A 20,057-nucleotide genomic window follows, 5' to 3' on the forward strand; every position below is an offset into this window, starting at 1 on the left:
ATCATCATAGCTCACCGCAACCTCAAACTCCTGGGGTCAAGTGATCCTCCTGCCTCAGACTCCCAAGTAGCTGGGACTACAGGCATGTGCCACCATGCCTGGCTAACGTTTTCTATTTTTTGTAGAGATGGGGGTCTCACTCTTGCTCGGGCTGGTCTTGAACTCCTGTCCTCAAGCCATTCTCCAGAATAAGGACATAGAGGAAAAAAAGAGAATGCTCATCCCTTTTGAGATCAGTTGGATATAGGGAACTCAAAACACTGTCATGATCCCGCAGTTATAGTGGAAACTTACGGAAGCCAGGTGATAAATGGAATCCTGGCCCAAGTCCATCTGACAGGAAGCCCCATAAATCTGCAGCCCCAACCTGTTTTTATTACCCCAGTTCCCAAGTGTGTAACTGGGACACATATATTTAACAGCAGCCAGAATCTTACATTAGATACCTGATCTATAAGTAAGAGCTATTACAGAAGGAAGGGCCAATGGAGATCTTTGCAACTGCCCTCCTCCAAGCAAGAGAGTAATCCAAAGCAATACTGTGTCCCCGGAAGAACTGTGGAGATAGGCAAAGGGATGCAAGGGTGGGGACGTCCATCATACTCCCTTTCCATGCACCTGTATAGCCCCTGTAAAAACCGGAAGGAATAAGGCAGGTGTGACAGGGGCTACCCAGTTACAACTGTTGTGCCAGATATTGCATCTTTACTGCAACAGTGTTACACAGTCTCTGGCACTTGGAGTGCAACCATTGATGCAGTGGATGTGGTCTGTCTAATTGCCATCATTAAAGACAATAAAAAGCCAGCTTCTTTATACAAGGCAGCAGCACATAATCACTGTCTTGCCACAGAGATATGTTAACTCTTCTATCACGATAGCCCATAGGAACCATGACCATCTCAATCATCTGTAGAAGCAGAACAGCGTGCTGATCTATTGAATTAATGACAGCAGGGTCATTCTGACTCAGAGAGCAGGAATTGGTGAGAACTTCGGATGCCCTAGTAAAAATACAATCGTGTCAAAGTGTGGGGAGTAAAGACCACAAAGATTCATAGATGGAAGTAAGTGTAGTTGCAGTCAGGCTCTGAGATTTACAGCAATCTTCCACAGAGGTTAAAAGCTGCCGGTGACATTAGGTCTAGATATTAATAAAAAGAAAAGGAAAAGGTGGTCTGCAATAATCTTTTGTGTATTTACTGGGCATCTCCTGGTTTTAGGTATGACCATATTGCTGCTGCAACTAAGGAACCCATGAGTAAAAGGCAAGAGAAAGAACCTTCAGAATAGGGATTTGTTGTTTCGTGCATAAGTTTTTAGGAGGAATCTGTCTTCTTGTTGGTGCTGCCAGGAAGCCCAAACGACTTGCCTTCCGTGGAAGTAGACAAATAGCCACTGCTGTTGTTGGGAGAAACAAGCAAATAGGAATGTGAGAAACCGCGGGAGCAAGCCACCAGGTGCGGACGCTGGCACACAGGGCGAGGAGGGCGCCGGGCCGGCACCACGGCAGAGGGGCCCACGGAAGGTGACGGCGGGGGCAGCAGGGAGAAGCGGCTGCACAAAGTGAGGCAGCACAGGCTGAGCCCAGAGCGCGCGAGTGTGGATGAGAGAAAAGGTGTGGCAAAGAGGGACAAGCAGAGTCCTAAAAACCTAAAATGAGGCCGGGCGTGGTGGCTCACGCCTGTAATCCTAGCACTTTGGGAGGCTGAGGCGGGCGGATTGCTCAAGGTCAGGAGTTCAAAACCAGCCTGAGCGAGACCCCGTCTCTAAAAAAAAAAAAAAAAAAAAAAAAACCTAAAATGAGACACTAGAAAGAAGATCAAGCCTGTGGCATTTTACAGGGAGGACAGCAAAGCTGAGTGACACCCATCTTTAAAAGGCCGATCTACTTCAAAAAAATTATGAATGCCTTTTCAGTTATAAAATCAATTGTTTTCAGAAAAGAAAATCACAAAATTCTCCTTAAACAAAAAGATTTATTTATTTATTTAGAGACAGAGTCTCACTTTGTTGCTCCGGCTACAGTGCATTGGCGTCAGCCTAGCTCACAGCAACCTCAGACTCCTGGGCTCAAGTGATCCTCCTGCCTCAGCCTCCCGAGCAGCTGGGACTACAGGTGTGCACCACCACGCCTGGCTAATTTTCCTATTTTGAGTAGAGTTGGGGTCTTGCTCTTGCTCAGGCTGGTCTCAAACTCCTGGTCTCAAGCAATTCTCCCTCCTCGACCTCCTAAAGTGTTAGGATTACAGGTGTGAGCCACCACACCTGCCCCCCAAATTTTTTTTTAAAATAACAAAGTCATCATGCCTCCCCATTTGCTTAAATTCCCTGAGTCTTGGTTTTCTTTCATCAGCTAAAGGGAATAATACCTATGCCCTAAAATAGTGGCAAGAACTGAATGAGACTATATGGGTAGCAGATGGACATTTCTACCATATATGCAAAAACGTCGCTCTTCAAACTTGCACACTAAAAGTAAGAGGGTTTATGGAAAAAACAGGACTGAGGCAGGTCATTCAAGACCTATACAACTTTGTAACCAAAGCAGTGATAATAACAACACTCATCCTAATAAAATACTACCACAGTTAAATTAAAAAAAAAAAAAGAGATGCTAAGTAAATGTAAGACTTGCCTTTAAGAAAAGGGGATGGTTGTTGCTTGAGGGAAGAGTGAGGCTATGAGTGAGGGTTGATGCTGCCATTATGGAGACGCAGGCAAACTGCACTGAGATTCAGTGAGCACTTCCGAGACAGAACCAAGAGGAAGAAAGGGGGCGGTGAACGGGCACCATGTTCAGTACTGGATTCCATCATGAATTTTTTAAAAGCTTATTAGGCACATTAGCTGCAAAATAGTAACATGCTAGGGAAAATCACATATGAGATTAATCTTGGTTATAGTGATATCTTTCATTTACCATTTATGTATGAATTAATTTGCAAGACAGATATAGACACTGCAGCAGAACAGACTATACCTGGTACAGTGGCTGGTTCATAGCAAGTGCTCCTTAAATGACTGTGAGATCATCTTCATTACTATTATCATCATCAAAATTACAATTATATATGTTAATCCTTACTGGTCAGGAATTCTGAATAGAGAAGAAAGTTAATACATGAAACCAGCATACAAGAATCCACAGAAAAACCTATCCCAAGGCAAGATTCTGACCTCAACCAGAGGCTTTGTGTATGTTCCTGCTAAAACAAGAACTGGTTCTAGGATGTCACCAGTTTTGAGTACCAGTTGAAAGTGACATGTGAGAGTAGATCGTGATGGTTTTGGGTGTATCCATACTGATGTTTGGAATTTAGCATTTTGCAAGTAATCTGCTTGTGGCAACATAGTGTGGTTGGATTTATATAGTGTCCAAAATGGAGAATAGAATGAGATTTTTCTAATTTTGTTTTTACCAATTGTATACTAAAATGTAATTACTAGTAAAGGGAAACCAATTCTAATCCCTGTATTCTACACAGTTTCAGGTTTAACATTTCTTGCAAAAGGTCATGGAAAAATAGAAAGCTCCTGTTTTACCGAGACTTGACCTTTATGTAAGAGCCACTAATAGATTTTTGCTTTTGCAACAGCCTTTGTCCTGCTTGATTGCTTGACAGAAATTTGTGGAGAGAGGCAGTAATGATTTTAAGAATTGAAAAACAATCACTTTGGCCGGGTGCAGTGGCTCATGTCTGTAATCCTAGCACTCTGGAAGGCCAAGGCGGGGGGGATCGCTCAAGGTCAGGAGTTCGAAACCAGCCTGAGCAAGAGTGAAACCCCCCCCCCCTCCGTCTCTACTAAAAAAAAAAAAAATAGAAAGAAATTAATTGGCCAACTAAAACTATATAGAAAAAATTAGCCGGGCATGGTGGCACATGCCTGTGTCCCAGCTACTCGGGAGGCTGAGGCAGAAGGATCACTTGAGCCCAAGAGTTTGAGGTTGCTGTGAGCTAGGCTGATGTCACAGTACTCTAGTGCAACAGAGTGAGACTCTGTCTCAAAAACATACAAACAAATAATTATTTTGTATAGAATCTTCATCAAATGTTGATAAGAGCTTCAATCTCAGAATGCACGTAGTGCCACAATAGCTCACCTCCACTTTGCCTGACATAAGCCCTAGTCACAGGCTGTCTCGGGGCACCACAATGGCCCAACTGGTGGAAGGAAATTTAAAATTGAAAAGAGAAAACCTAGAATGGTGTTTATTTTTATGAAACTGTCCACAAATGGTGTAATACAACAGTGTTATGAATTTGGACATTCAAGAACCAGGAAATCTCAGAGTTAAGGTTCTTATATGGATTCAGCTATATGACCCATTTAATAAGGTTTATCATATGTCCAAAAAATAAAAATCATAAAGGGCTATGATATTGTTCAAAGGGAAAATGGAAAGACCAGTTAATGGCTAAAGGGATCATATAAATATTGCCATGAAAATCTTTGGAATTTCTTATGCTTTGATCATATATGTTCCTAACTTGTATGCCTCATTAATTAATTTTTTTCTGGGGTTAGGTAGAAGGCACATAAAAAAATAATTATTTGCTAAAAAGTAGAATACTTAAATGAAAATTTTTTAAGGCATCAGGAAGCCTGAAGTCAAAGTTCTTGCAAAAACCAATAAAATGTTCTATTTCGTGCTTGTTCTTAAATATATTATTTAAATCTTCATGACGTTAGATTGGCTTGATTTTTTCCCTTCCTCTATTGGGAGTACATTCCTGCCAAATTTAAAGTTTGTAACAATCATTTTTGAATAACATAAATGCAAAGAAATCTCAACCGTCTGTCTGCAATAGGAAAAATTATATTCCTTTCACAATTGTTTTGCTATAGACTCATGAAGTTATTTTTTTATTAATGAAAATTTATTAACTATATAACCTTTGAATACCAGAGAAACTTCAATATGTACATATTAGCAGGAAGTTCCCAGTTCCCAAACTTTGGTTATATGAATATGCCTCAAGCACCACAGAACAAACATTAATCCTAATTTTAAAAGAAAAAAAAACCTTAAGAAACAAACAAACAAAATTTTTCAACTCTCTTGAGTCTGTTTTCTTTATACCATATTGGGAAAACCCTTTTATTGTACATTTCCTCTCATCTTGGTCAGTTTCTAAAAACCCTATCAATAAAAATTGATCAGAGGAAAGAGGACAGACAAACCATGACAGATATAGGTGATACTGCAAGAGAATAATTTCTGGCTGGGTGCCACAGCTCATGCCTGTAATCCCTCCTACTTGAGAGGCTGAGGTGGGAGGATCACTTGAGGCCAGGAGTTCAAGACCAGCCTGGACAACATAGCAAGACCTTGACTCTTAAAAAAATTTATTGTTTTAAATAAAAAAAAGTTTTAACTAGGAGGTTTGCATCATACAACAAATATGAAAAAAGTCCAATTCTTAATTTTCAAAATCCCAAAACTCAAACAATGTAAACACAACAAGAATTGAAGCAAAAGGCTCACAGGCAGACTTTTAGCAAACCCAGTTATGGGGATCCCTGGATTTCCACTTCTTCTCTGGCACCACTGGCATCTGCTAGCTGCAGAAGTAATTTGTATAATACACAGGCAGGAAGAAAGACCAAGACCTGACAGGCTGAGCACAGTCTTTCATGGGATTTCATTAGAAATCTATGGGCAAAAGAAAGAAATACCAAAGAATGAAGACTAAAATAAAAGAAAATGGAAACAAAACATATCTAAGCCCCTGTAAATCAAGATAGAAGAGGCTTAGAGGTACAACCTGACAATCACATATGTGTGGAAGGAACTGCATCTTTGACTACAAATGTGGATTATATACACATTTATATTAACTTAAGTCAGTTCATATATACACCTGACAATTCCAACAGAATGTCTCTGGTGAGAAGTGGGATGAGGGTCTATTCTCTTGGCTCCTCAGGTCCCTGTCCTTTGTCCTTGTTGGTCAGTGGTTTCTACATAGGACTCAACAGCATGGTGTATGAATGGATAAAGTTTGATGTCTGGTCTAGGGGTGGAACAGTTTTTGCATTCTTCATTGTAATATCGTAGCAACAGCTTATGCACCTCTCCAACAGTAAGTTTCCTTTCAGTAAGGACAGTGTGCATGCTGTAAATGTCTCTCATCAATTCTAAGTCCCCAGAGGTGAAACAAACCACATCTTGCTCAGCTGCAGCAGCTGCCAGTATCCGTATCTTTTAATCTAGCATCACCCCCAAAGGCACCACAGCCCCAGTTTCCAGTGGCCACTGCAGAAAGATTCTCTGAAGAAACTCCAGGACGGAGAAATCCACAGTAAGCCTTGTTGAGCTCCCGTCTCATTTTCTCAGGCACAGATTGATCAAGGTGGTGTCCGAAGTGAAGCGCATCAATGGCAGCAATCTCAGTGCGGCGCGGCTGCCAGTCGCTCCCTTCACTCCCATCTTCCTGCCCCGGGTGAGCGACATGTCTCAGCACAGCCTGTTATCCACTGCGCTGTTCCGCACCTGTGATGGTAAGACATTCACCGTGATCCAGCACCTCGGTGAAGAGTCGTGAAATAATCAACTCAGGATTGATTAAAAAGTGGATTTCTTCTTGCACAAGTCCTGCACTGGTTACACCACCTCCAACGGAGCGATTTGCAGAATCCCCCTGTAGCACGCCTCGCCATTTCCTTCTGTGGTGCCTTCATAGGTGACATGCAACAGCGTCAAGGGTTTTCCACATCTTTCCCATTCTGGACAATCTTCAAGACTCTGTCTTGTAAATGTCACCAACCCAGTAGGTCTTTTCTCTGTGACTCTTCTAAAGTAGCAGAAGAGAGTTTTAAGTTTCTCTGGTTCCTTGGTGAACGTCCCTCAAACAACCGATTGAAGTTAATGTCTGGGTAACTAGAATACTCTGATTTCATCTTAGCATTTCGTCGTGGAAATGTGCAGAAGAAAGCATTAGCAAAAAGACTGGCAATCTGTTCCTGTGACATTGTGATGGAATGATTCATATTCTGTTTCAGGAGCGGTATTGGCTGGGTGCAAATATTTGGCAGATAGAGTGCAATTTTCACCATATCAGGCAAAATGGACTGATATAAATGTTGAGCTTCTGCTTCCTCAAGTACCTTATCCCAGAAATCAATCAAAGCTATAAAGTCCCATTTCTTAGACTATGCCACGTTGTATTTCAGAATAGCACCCTTCAGGTTTTGGGGTCGTGTGAATTTGTTGAGAAGAGCAGTTTGAATGAGCCCCCACCGGCTCCCTGCAGTTCGCTCACCATTCTCATATTCCACAGGGCACAAATTTTGTTCTGAGCAAGGCATTTTAACATGCTTGTTATCCCACAAATCTTTATAATGTGTTGGGAAAGGTTTAGGAACTTCTCCTGCTCACAAAAGATCTACCCGAATAGCTACTGTGTGATTTGCAGATGGCCTTAACAGAGGCAGCCGGATCCCACGCTGAGGCGATCTTCTCATCTCTTCAATAGGCGTTCCAAGCCACTTCTCACCTGGAGAAAGGTGAGGTGGAACGTATTTAGGGATCTTCCTTTCTGTTCTTTGATCTTTGATTTCACATTGTTCTTTTCTTCTGTCTTCTGCTTTGGTCATTCTCATGAAATGATCTGTGATTTTAGAATCCTTTTTTCCATGTTGCTTAGAATTTCTGCATTCTACGTTCAGGCTAGAAGAATTTCCAGGTAGTTTAGTATTTACATCATTCATTCCAGTACAACTGTCTCCTCCTTCAAATTGGAAATGTAATCTAATTTCACCTCCCTTAGTGGAGTATCGTTTCCTAAATTCAGTTTCAGTTTCTCTTGCTTGGAACCTGGAAGGTTTATTTGCTCTTTGGGGGGAACTACCATCTTCTTGTTCATCAAAACCCGGACTCCTCTCCTCATCTGCTTCTGAGTCTTGACAACTATTTTTGGAATTATCTACATCCATTGGTGACTCAGGTTCACTTTCCTTCTCAAATGGAGGAGAATTTCCTAGGCTACTTTCTTGTCTACTCAATTTGCTGTCATTTTTCAATCCAGCACCAACATTCTCAGAGCCAACATCTGACAGTGGACTCTCTGGCACCACGTCTATCTCGTCCTGCTGAAAATTTGCACAGTCTTCCACAGGAGGGCAAGACTCACTGCACTTCTGGTGGCTTCTGGTTTCTCTGGCCTGTTCATCTTCTGCAGGCTGCTTTGCATTTGCAAGCTGTACAGGTGTCAGAAATTGTTGGTTATCTCTGTTTTCTTCACTATCTTTGTCACTGTTAACCATCGTTTTGGGGTGACCGATCAATGTTAGCATTACTGAACTGCTCTGGTAGTAGAGTTACTACTGGAGGTTCACTTTCCAAAAGCTGCTCTGTCTGTTTCCCTTCATTTTCCCACTTACACGTAGCTGCAGTCTGATGCTGGTTCAGATACTGTGTACTTTTTTCAGTGGGTGATTTATCAAGACTTAGCTGAGCAACATTTTCTAATTTTTCTACGTTACGTTGGTAAAAGTTATCTTTTTGTACAGAATTCATCATGCATTCTATTCTTGTATTGTTGTTTTCTTTACTATGCAAACTTTCTGATCCAGCTGTTTTGGTTCCTTTAGTGTCCATCCAGCTGGTAATAGTCTTTTGTCTGACAACTGCCTCAGGACGCGTCGCTTCGACTCAGGCTTCGTTCACCTCATGAAGTTATTTTTTTTTTTTTTTTTTTTTTTTTTTTTTTTGAGACAGAGTCTCACTTTGTTGCCCGGGCTAGAGGGAGTGCCGTGGCGTCAGCCTAGCTCACAGCAACCTCAATCTCCTGGGCTCGAGTGATCCTTCTGCCTCAGCCTCCCGGGTAGCTGGGACTACAGGCATGCGCCACCATGCCCGGCTAATTTTTTATATATATATCAGTTGGCCAATTAATTCCTTTCTATTTATAGTAGAGACGGGGTCTCGCTCAGGCTGGTTTTGAACTCCTGACCTTGAGCAATCCGCCCGCCTCGGCCTCCCAAGAGCTAGGATTACAGGCGTGAGCCACAGCGCCCGGCCTCATGAAGTTATTTTTATAAAATTATTTTTTTTTCATGAGGGAGAAAGTTCAGCACAAACATGTTGACTTAAAACCTAAACTCTCCTCCCAGAAAAAAGAAAAAAAAATCCTAAGCTAAACTTTTCTAGGAAAGTCTTTAGTAAATGAGTGACTATGGTATAGTCTTAGATATTATTACTTTTAAGTTTTTTTGGTTTTGATTTACACTGACTTAGTGATCTGGAGAAGGCAACTGTTCTTTCTAAACTTCCTTTTCTCGAAATTAAATTGACTATATAGTTTATGTAGTAAGCCACAGTAGCTATTGTTGCTTGTCTGCCCAGCATGATTTCCCAACACCTTTCTATGGTTAACATTTCCTGCCCTAGGAGTTCTTCCCTGGGATTTCCTGACTTAGAGCCTGGGGAGGAACAGCTCTGTCTCTGAGGTCAAGTCCTAGAAGGATTTGAACGTGTGTGTGCAGATGTGGGGCGGAGGAGGTGGCCATCTCCGCCATGTGCAGAGTCTGTCTACAGTAGAAGAAAATAAAACCAAGCAGTGACAGAAAAAAGAGTGACACATGGTTGAGGGTGGGTGGGAGATGGAGCCAATTTGAGCAACTCATGAGCAAGCATAAGACATTTCTCCTTTCCAGTCCCCAAACCCCAGGTCCTGTTGGTCCTGATCAGTCCCTTTGATCCTATGTGCTACCTGATTACCCTGAGCCTCATGAATTAAAATATTCCCTTTCATATTAAAGCTAATCTTGTAGTTAGATTTCTAATATCTGCAACCCAATTCTGTTGTGTGGAGTCACATGTAAGGCAATGGTTCTCAAACTTTAGCATGCATCAGCATCACCCGAGGGCCTATTAAAACACTGCTGGGTCCCATTCTTAGAATTTCTGATTCAGTAAATCTGGCATAGAGTCCTGAGAGTCTGCATCTATGTGATGCTGATGTTGCTGGTGCAGGGACCATACTTTCGGCAACTCTGATATAAAGGGTTGCCACAGACCTTTATGGCAACTATAGCTCTTGAGTAAGGAACAGGCCTGCCTCATTAAGCAGTGAGATCCCCATAACTGAAAATATTCAAAAGGATGCTGGGTGCAGATTTATCAGGGATGCTGCAGAAGGGATTTGCATTGTGTGGAAAGTTATATTGGATCTCCAGGTCTCCTTCTAATACTAATATTTTGTGATTCTTTTAAATTTCTTCTAGGTAGGCGGGGCGCGGTGGTTCACGCCTGTAATCCTAGCACTCTGGGAGGCCGAGGTGGGTGGATTGCTCGAGGTCAGGAGTTCAAAACCAGCCTGAGCAAGAGTGAGACCCCTGTCTCTACTATAAATAGAAAGAAATTAATTGGCCAACTAATATATATAGAAATAATTAGCCAGGCATGGTGGCGCATGCCTGTAGTCCCAGCTACTCGGGAGGCTGAGGCAGCAGGATCGCTTGAACCCAGGAGTTTGAGGTTGCTGTGAGCTAGGCTGACGCCACGGCATTCACTCTAGCCTGGGCAACAAAGCAAGACTCTGTCTCAAAAAAAAAAAAAAATTCTTCTAGGTATAAGCAAGAAAACAAAGGAACACTCAATCTGTGCTTTCAAATATTAGGGAAACACAGAAAAACTGAATGCATTCTTGCTACAAATGTAGACTTGTCCATCAAAGCAAGATCCATAGTGCATTCTCACATTGACTTTGGGAAAAATTCATTGCTGTTATTTATGAAGTTTTGTAGTAAATCAGCAAGCACTTTTTTATTTTTTTGAGACAGAGTGTCCCTCTGTTCTCCAGGCTAGAGTGCAGTGGCATCAGCCTAGCTCACAGCAACCTCAAACTCCTGGGCTCAGGGGATCCTCCTGCCTCAGCCTCCTGAGTAGCTGAGACTGCAGGCATATGCCACCATGCCCGGCTAATTTTTTCTATTTTTAATAGAGATGGGATCTCACTCTTGCTCAAGCTGGTCTTGAATTCCTGAGCTCCTCCTGGGTGATTCCTGAGTAATCCTGCTACCTCGGCCTCCCACAGTGCTAGGATTACAGGCATGAGCCACTGTCCCTGGCCAATCAGCAAGCACTAATTGAGCCTTTATTCAATAAAGCACATATCTTGTCCCCAAACCTTATATAACAACCATACAAATGATATACACGGATAACTATTGCCAGGATTTCTTTTCTAACATATTCAAAATTCTAACCTGAAGAGGCAATCAGTTTTACCAGCTCCAGAAATTCAGTTCTGTTACGATTACCAGTAGCTAAATCTAGAAGTAATCCACTAGAAAAATCATGTGGGAAAGAAAATTCTATGTTTCCTCTTTAAATTTTTGAGAAAAAACAATGTTGAACAGACATTAAAATATTATAGCTTTATTGGATATTGTTATATTTTTATTGTGATGCAACTACCTCCCAGGATTATTTATTTTTAGCGTAAGGCACTGTCTATTTTTGAGTTATATATCCAAGCTCATGTGCAGCTAGTAGAACCAGGCAGACACACCAATTGTTGGGCAATATCCACAATATACTGTTGTTAAATATGTTGAAATAACCTCTAATATATGATTTCTTAGAAATCATTCTAAATGCACAAGCCTCAGTAGTAATTCCTGGGTAGAAAAACAAAACACAACAGTTTATTTTAGTTGTGTTTTGACACTTAAAAATCTTATGTATATTAGTTTGAAGATACTTTTAGAAAGAAATGAATGAAAATGAAATAAATATCAGTATTGCATGCTTTTGAAATTATCCATATATGTAAATATGGATCTGCCATTTACTACTCTTGTCACTTTGGGAAAATTTCAAGATTCCTTAAGCTTCCAAAAGCTCAATTTTCTCATCTATAAAATGCAAAGCGTGGACTAGATGGTCTCTGTATTCCTTTCAAAGCTAAAATTCTATAGTCTTATGAGAGAGGGGTAGCATAATGATTCATTAACAGTTTTCTTTAAACATATATCAGTTTATTGTAGTTTTTAGAATTCAAAAGTTGACTCTATTCCATCCCTTTATTTAGAAAATAGAGACACTGAAAATGAGTAGTGTATAACTAAACTTCATGGGGAATGATTACATCCTAAAAGGAAGAGACGTGAAACCCTAGAACTCTGCAGAAATCTGCGTCAGAATTGTGAGTTTGGCCAAGAAGTGTTTGGGGGAAGACGGGTGCAACCCACTATTCATTGAGGTTCTCCCTTCCCCCAAAGGAGCAAATCTTGCGATTTCTCAGTGAGTTTCATAATATGTTCTCTGTGGTGGCTACATTATTAACACTTTTATATATGGGGAAATGGAAATAAAAGAAGAAAGTAATCTGTCCAGGTTTATGCAATGAACAAGTATAAAAATGAGATGTAAAAACTTAAAATTCAAGGGGAGACTTATAGTCATGTGAAGATACTAAAGAATTGATTTAAAGTGTAGAAAGTCAATGTCAGCAGAGTTTCCTTTTCTATCAGTATGAAAACTAAATAACTATAAAGGTAATACATGTAGGGGAACAAGTATCATCACAATTTGTAAAGGAGACCGTTCAAAGTACTAAATATCAACTTACTTTCAACTGCTATTGACATAAACTCAGAAACACAAATGAAATTTATGGTTAAGCATAAATCAGCACAATTAAAACGACAGATGGACTGTGTGTGTGTCAGTAAATGCAAAATATTGAAGATTTTGTGCAAAGGAGCGTCTATGTATAGTTAAGTCTGAGTTTCCTGGTTTGAAAGGGATTAACCAAACTCAATAGAAAAAAGCTAAAGAAAATGTGTACTTCATTTGCGGAGAAAATAGAAAATGCTTAAATTTCTCTTGATGATGGCACAAAGCTAAAGAACAATCAGATCCTTGCAACGGCCAGATCCCACATGCTTGGTGATTAATATAAAACACACAGTCTTTACCACTCTGTAGAGTCTAGGGAGAGTTCACGGCAGACAATAAATAAATAAATAAGACACCCTTCAGCAACTTTTGGCTCACCATCAAGTCTGCTGTTTGATGTATTTAATAAAACAGTGAAGCTTGATATTGCATCTCTACTGAGCAGAAATATCCCAAGAAGGCACAGAGAATCATAAAGAATATGATTCTAGTAGAGGAATTGAAACAAATGTGAAGATGGAGTAATATGAAAGTAAAAAAAAACTGGACTGGTTTTACATACTGAACATTTTCAATAACTAGGAATTTATTATATGTTGGCATCAATTTGGAAGATCACAAATTCATTCATCTATAATATAACCAAGAATTTTTTAGATCTTAAAATATGGTTGGATATACCATACTGTCATGCTTAAAAACAGACTTATACAAGAATTGTGGCTATAGCAACTGTTTCAATAGTTTGGGTATGATGAGCAAGGGTGGAGGAAAGGGAGTGGAACTGGAGTGGTTGAAGGAGATTCAGTAGACTGTGCCTACAACATACTGATGGTCAGTAAAATGGAACCTAGAATGGGGCTCTGCAGGCTTCATTCGACACTGTATGTCTCTTATCTATGATAGTATCTTCATATGACTGCATGCCTGCCCAAAGAATATACAGGCACACCTCATTTTGTTGCACTTCACTCTCCTGTACTTTGCAGATACTGCATTTTTTACAAGCCAAAGGTCTGTGGCACCCATGTGTGAAGCAAGTCTATTGGTGCCATTTTTCCCACAGCACATGCTCATTTTGTGTTTCCGTGCCATAGTTTGGAAATTTTTACAAGATTTCAAATTGTTCGTTATTATTATATCTATTATGGTGATTTGCGATCAATAATCTTTGATGTTACTATTGAAATTATTTTGAGGTGCCACGAACTGCACCCATATAAGACTGTGAACTTAATTGTTAAGTGTTATGTGTGTTCTGACTGCTCCCTTGTCTCTCTGCCTCTCTTCAGGGCTCCCTGTTCCCTGAGACACAACAGTATTGAAATTAGGCCAATTAATAACCCTACCACGGTCTCTAAGGGTTCAAGTGAAAGGAAGAGTCGAACATCTCTCACTTTAAATCAAAAGCTAGAAATGGTTAAGCTCAGTCAGGAAGGCATGTTGAAAGCTGACATAGGCCCAAAGCTAGGCCTCTTGTCCCAGCTACTCAGGAGGCTGAGGTAGGAGGATCGCTTGAGCCCAGGAGTTTGAGGTTGCTGTGAGCTAGGCTGACGCCATGGCACTCTAGCCCAGGTGACAGAGGGGGACTCTGTCACACACACACACACACACACACACACACACACACACACACACAATAGCACCAACAGGGCATCAGACATACTTAACAGTTGTCAAGTTTCCAAACAGAAAGATTTCCTTAGTTATCCATTAGATTCCATTTTTTTCTGAAATAAAATGAGTAACTTACTTGTCCATACCACCAAATGTCACAAATACACACATATATTCACATGCTGATGATTTTTAAAGAATTAGTGACAGATGAGATTTTATAAAGTTGAGAACAGCATAAAAATATTTTAAGGCTTTGAAATGCTATATCAAAAATGTGGCCAAATTACGACTTGTTTTTTAGGAAGATTGTCCCTGGGAATGTTTATGCAGGGGCTGCATGATTCCTGAATTGGGTAAGATAATGATTTTTCCAGTTCAGAAATTTCTAGTGCTTGTGGCTCTGAATCTTGTTCATGCGTTCAGTAATCTTTTACTGGGCTCCGAGCCTGCGCCAGCACACTGTTAGGGGCTGCGTGCAGGTTGAACGAGAGCAGTGCGGTGGGGTCACGAGCCCGCAGAACAACTTGCTGTGGTTCCTTTTTACAACCTGGCTTTGTTCCGGCAGGCAGCATGGTTAAGCTGGTGATGTTTTTCTTTGTTCTGTCACCCTGGGCTTTGGTTTCAGACAGACTGGGCCCCAGTTCCAGCTCTGCCACTTACTTTCTACACCTATTTCCTCAACTGGAGATAATAATGCTGTCTACTTCAGAGGGCTGTTGTGAGAAAAGGCTCAGGACAGGCTTCCCACTAAACGCTAGCTCCGATGACCCGGTTCTCACTGTCCTCCTGAGTGTCCCATGCATCCCTCACCAATCATCAGAAAAAGTGGCATGCCTGGAATTCTCCTCCTTCTGTGCCCTGTCTCTTGTAGGTAAGGTATTCATCCAAATCTATACCAATGTGTTAATAAGTGCTAACTTCATGTATTTGTCCCAGGTGTAATGCTTTTAAAGGAGCTTCCTTGAGAGGATGCTTTTTGTTTTTCCCCACTGAGACTGGTGATATTGAATAAATATTTAAAAATCGCTTTTCATTGAGCATTGTGAAGAGTAAAGGGAAGAAAGGGTGGTGGAAAGAGAATAAAAAAACAGAAAGATGAGGCCAGGTGCAGTGGCTCACACCTGTAGTCCCAGCACTTTGGGAAGCCAAGGTGGGAGGATCGCTTGAGCCCAGGAGTTTGAGGCTGCAATAAACCATGATTGTGCCACTGCACTCCAGCCTGGGTGACAGAGTGAGACCCTGTCTCTAAAAAAAAATCAACAAGAGAGAGAGAAAGATGATAAAAGATTAGAAAAGAGAAAGGACAGAGGGAGAAGGAAAGGTAGGCAGAACAAAGGGGGAAGTAGCTAAGCAGAAATTGTTACAGAAAGATATAGAGATTGAAGTGAGGGTAAGGTAAGAATGGGGGAGAGAGCAAGTGAACGCTGGAGAATGAGAAGATGGTATTCTCAAACTTCACAGAGACTGAGAAAAACCTAACACACTGTCTGCCATATAGTCAGTGCCCAATATATATTAATATTTCCTGAATGATAGTGTATGAAAGAGAGTTGATAGTTCAGTCTAAAGTGTTATCCAGGCATCCTATTACCATCGTATTGTTCATTGGGCAGAGGGTTTTATACCTAAGCTATCTCTTCTAATGACTTTTCTTTAAAAGGCTAATTTGCTTTTAAACCATGGTCCATAGCTCCACAATAGTTCTTTATTATTAACCTTCAGAGTTTCCACTCTGAATAGCATCCACACAGTAGCCAATCAAGGGAGAAATCACTATCTGCATTTTAGCTTCAGTGCTCAAAGTGTTATAGTCACTATCAATACACTAGTGGGCAGATCAGTCTAACCAAGCTTTAGGTGATATCCAGCCTGTGAAAGATGTTCCCTGACTCAACCTTCACTCACAGCAGTGGTCAGACTGTCAGAAGCATTAGGCACCAGGGTAGCAAAGGAGGGTAGCGAGGGAGATAGTTTTAGGCTGGTGGCATCAGTCCATGACTGTGCTAGTCTTAACCAAGTGCCAGCAATGTTGAGCGTCAGTCTCCACTCCATACTGCCTGTGGGTTAGTGCACACTTACAACTCTGACCAATACGTAGCAAGAGCTGGAAATAGGCCTTAGGAGAAAAAGAACTTTTAGCTGAGGAATGCAAGTCCTTTTAAATTATCAGGCCCAGAAAGATAATAAATGAGATAGCAATCATGTCCTTCTCTCCTCTTTGAGCTAGCTATGTATTTCTCTCTAGAAACTGCTTGTTATTACAAGTAGCTATAAATTAACCTAATAATGCCACACCCACACTATAACCCACACCCTACTCCTCAACAATGTATAGTCAATCACCAATCAACGTCATTTCTGTAAACCAATGAGAATTCCTGACAAACAACTTTGTATCAGCACACTGATAACACCCCCCCTCACCCCCCACGCACACTTTCTTGTCTCTAAGAATCTGCGTATTTTTGGACTCCATCTTTCCTGAGAAAAAAAAAAAAAAAGAATCTGCGTATAACAAAGGCCAAATGGAACTTGTAGCTAAGATTGCTTGGGTCTGAGTCTTCCAGGCAGCCGTTCTTACTTTGGCTCAAGTGAACTCTTTAAACCTGCGGTCCTCGACCCCTGGGCCACAGCCCAGCACCGGCCTGCTGGGAAATGGGCCGTGTATCACCGCCTGAGCCCCGCACCTCCTCCTCTCCACCCCACACCCCTTGGTCTGTGGAAAAATTGTCTTCCATGAAACTGGTCCCTGGTGTCAAAAAGGTTGAGGACTGCTGCCTTAAACCATATTTTGTGCTTCAGCCTCTTCCTTTTAGGTTGACAGGCCCTTGCTTCTAAACCTCAAGTCTCTTTGGCCCAAAGTAGCATTTAGACCTGAGACGCCTCAGAGAGCTTCCGGCCAACCCCTATTCTACCTGGTTAGCTTGTATATCTGGCTTTGCATCTTGGCTTTTGGCGTCTGTTCCAATTCCCTGCTGAAACTGGAGTCTATCCGTTCTTGGCTGAGACCTACAAGCTCTCACGGGCTCCTGCCATATGTCCTCTTCCCACCTCTTAATGACCAGTGCCACTCTAACCTAGAAGGACCACCATCTTCTATTAATATAATCCTGGCACCCACCTGCCCAGCCTCCTGTCAGAAGTGGCTCCACTTAATCCTGTCCTCCTGGGGTTGGGCCGCTTGAAAATTAAATCACCCACATTAGATTTCACTTAGCCGTGCTTGGATTTAGTTATCTATCTGTACCTCTCTCTGTCCTTTCTGGGGAGTGGGGGGCCGATTCTTTTGTCCCAGCTTGCTCCCCACAGCACTGAATATGGCTTATTCTTTTCTCTCTGTCGCAAAAATCCCCTCTGTCGTCTGCTCTATTCTGTGAGTAATCCAAAGTTTAGTGGAAGGTATACTGTAATTCAGCTTCTCAGGTAAATATCTCTGCTTCAATCCCTTCTAACAACCAACCTTCCCCTTCCAACTAAAAGAACATGAACAATATTATGATACTTTTGCTTACAATTTTTCCTGATGCAGACTGGAAGCTTGAAAAATGCCTCTTGGTGACTAAATGAACCAAAATATTTTTTCTTTTTGTTTGAGGCACAGTCTCTCTCTGTTGCCCGAGCTAGAGTGTAGAAGTGTCATCAGTTCACTGTAACCTCAACCTCCTGGGCTCAAGTGATCTCTTGCCTCCTAAGTGATCTCAGCCTCCTAAGTAGCTGGGACTATAGGTGTGTGCCACCATACCTAGAAAACTAAAACATCTTAGTGGCAGTTTATTATAAAAGAGTTTAGACAGTTCTTTGAGAAATTGCCATACTGAAAATAAAAAAAGAAAGAGTAAAATTTATAAATATTAAAAAAAATAAAAGAGTTTAAGAATGATTGCTCTAGTACTTGTTAATGATTAGCTAATACTTTTGTGGGATGGTTAGTTCTATTTTTAGTATGAGTTATGAATGAGGAAAAGGTGGTAGTTTTATCACTGCCTAGACTATTTATTTTTATTATATTATCATTATTTTTACTATTATTTAGATTTAGGGTCTCATTTTGTTGCTCAGGCTGGTGGAAAGCAATCTCCCACCTCAGCCCAGAGTGAGTAGCTGGGACTACAAGTGTGCACCACCATGCCTGGTAACATTTTTTTCTTTGTAGAGACAGGATCTTGCTTGTTGCCCAGGCGGGTCTCAAACTCCTGGCCCCAAGCAATCCTCCCACCTCAGCCTCCCAAGCAGCTGGGGAGCCACCATGTCCGGGAGACAATTTATTTTTATGTAGAGAAAGTATTTGCTCCACAGTCATACATGGTACCTTACACTGAGGCTAGTCATTAAATCATTCATGCCCTAGTCACAGGGCAGGATGAGCAAAAGTGTATGGATGGTTCAGAGAAAACTCAGCTCCATTGCTGAGAAAATAATCTGTTAACGATCAGTTGTTATATAGGATAACATGCTATCATGAGAAACAAAATTTCAGAAAACAGAAAACCTAATGTTACAGTAATGAAAAATATTTTTCTCTTCTAACATCATTCCTTGATATTGTCCTTGATATTGATATTGTCCTCTAGTTTCTGTTTTGAGATGGAGGCTCGCTCTGTCACCGGCGTTAGAGTGCAGTGGTGTCACCATAGCTCACTGAAACCTCAAATTCCTAGGCTCGAATAATCCTCCTGCCTCAGCTTCCCAAAGTGCTAGGATTTCAGGCGCCAGTCACCGCACCACCAGGCCTGTTCCCTAGCTTATCCTGACCTGTGTTATGCTAGTATCTGAAGAAGTGGTTGGAATAAGGTCCCATGTTTTAATAGTTACGACATGTTTTATATTGTTTTTTGTCCTCTGCATGGATTTTTCCTTATGTCTTATAATATTGGGGGCCTTTTTTTATTTGAGGAATGCCCCTGCTAAGATCTCAGATTGAATTTCTTAAATTTTCACTTCCCTTATTCTCACAAAAGCCTGGGGTGCTCCATATACCATCCTATTTGGGGGTTTATGTCTTGGTGCTTTTGATTATTATTATTGTTATATTTCTTATTGTAAGGAACATTGCTGACAGTGCCTTATTTCATTTGGCTTGTAAATGCTGATGCTGCTATCCTTTGGGTCAGAGAGAGGTCACAGTCTGTTCTAAAACATAATCGCTGGCTCCACCATATGACTGTGTGTTTAATTAGTGCCCCATACCGATGTGGAAGCACTGAATCTTACCACTGAATGGGGCCTGGAGAGCACATCTGTTCTGGTCCCTTTACCTTCTGGCAGGTTTGGAACCTTCTGGTGGCTTCCAAACCATTCAAGAGAGATGGCTGTTGGAATCAAATTGAAATGATCATTTTTAAGAACTTCAGAGATTACAATTCCACAATCTCTCTTTGTGTCTGAATTTGGGGTTTACCATCTCAGTAATGAAGAGTTTCTCTTTTTGTCTCCGTGAAACAAATCCTGTTTTAATAAAACTTTCTCTCTTATTTGCTCTTCTCTAACAAGGAAAACAATTGACAAAACCTCTGCAAAAGAATGTCTTCTATGTCTCAGGTTATAGTTAGGTTATTTTAGTTGCTTTCTTTTGGCTAGACAATAGGGCATAGTCTAATTATTATTTTTGAAAAAAATTTTTTTAGAAAAGGGGTCTTGCTCTATCACCCAGAACAGTGGTACCATCATAGCTCACTGCAGCTTTGGACTCCTGAGCTCGAGCCATTCTCCTGCCTCAGCTTCCCTACAGGTACATGCCACTACACCCAGCTAATTTTTTAAGAGAGAGGGTCTCACTATGTTGTCCACCCTGGTTTTAACTCCT

General features: G+C 41.2%; 1 pseudogene; it reads right to left on the reverse strand.

The window, feature by feature from the left end:
- Positions 1–5,873: 5,873 nt before the first annotated feature.
- Positions 5,874–8,623, reverse strand: LOC105863752 (poly(ADP-ribose) glycohydrolase pseudogene; annotated as a pseudogene).
- Between the last annotated feature and the right edge of the window lie 11,434 nt (positions 8,624–20,057).

The sequence above is a fragment of the Microcebus murinus genome, chromosome 19 (genome assembly GCF_040939455.1).
Source record: "Microcebus murinus isolate Inina chromosome 19, M.murinus_Inina_mat1.0, whole genome shotgun sequence".
Taxonomy (NCBI): domain Eukaryota; kingdom Metazoa; phylum Chordata; class Mammalia; order Primates; family Cheirogaleidae; genus Microcebus; species Microcebus murinus.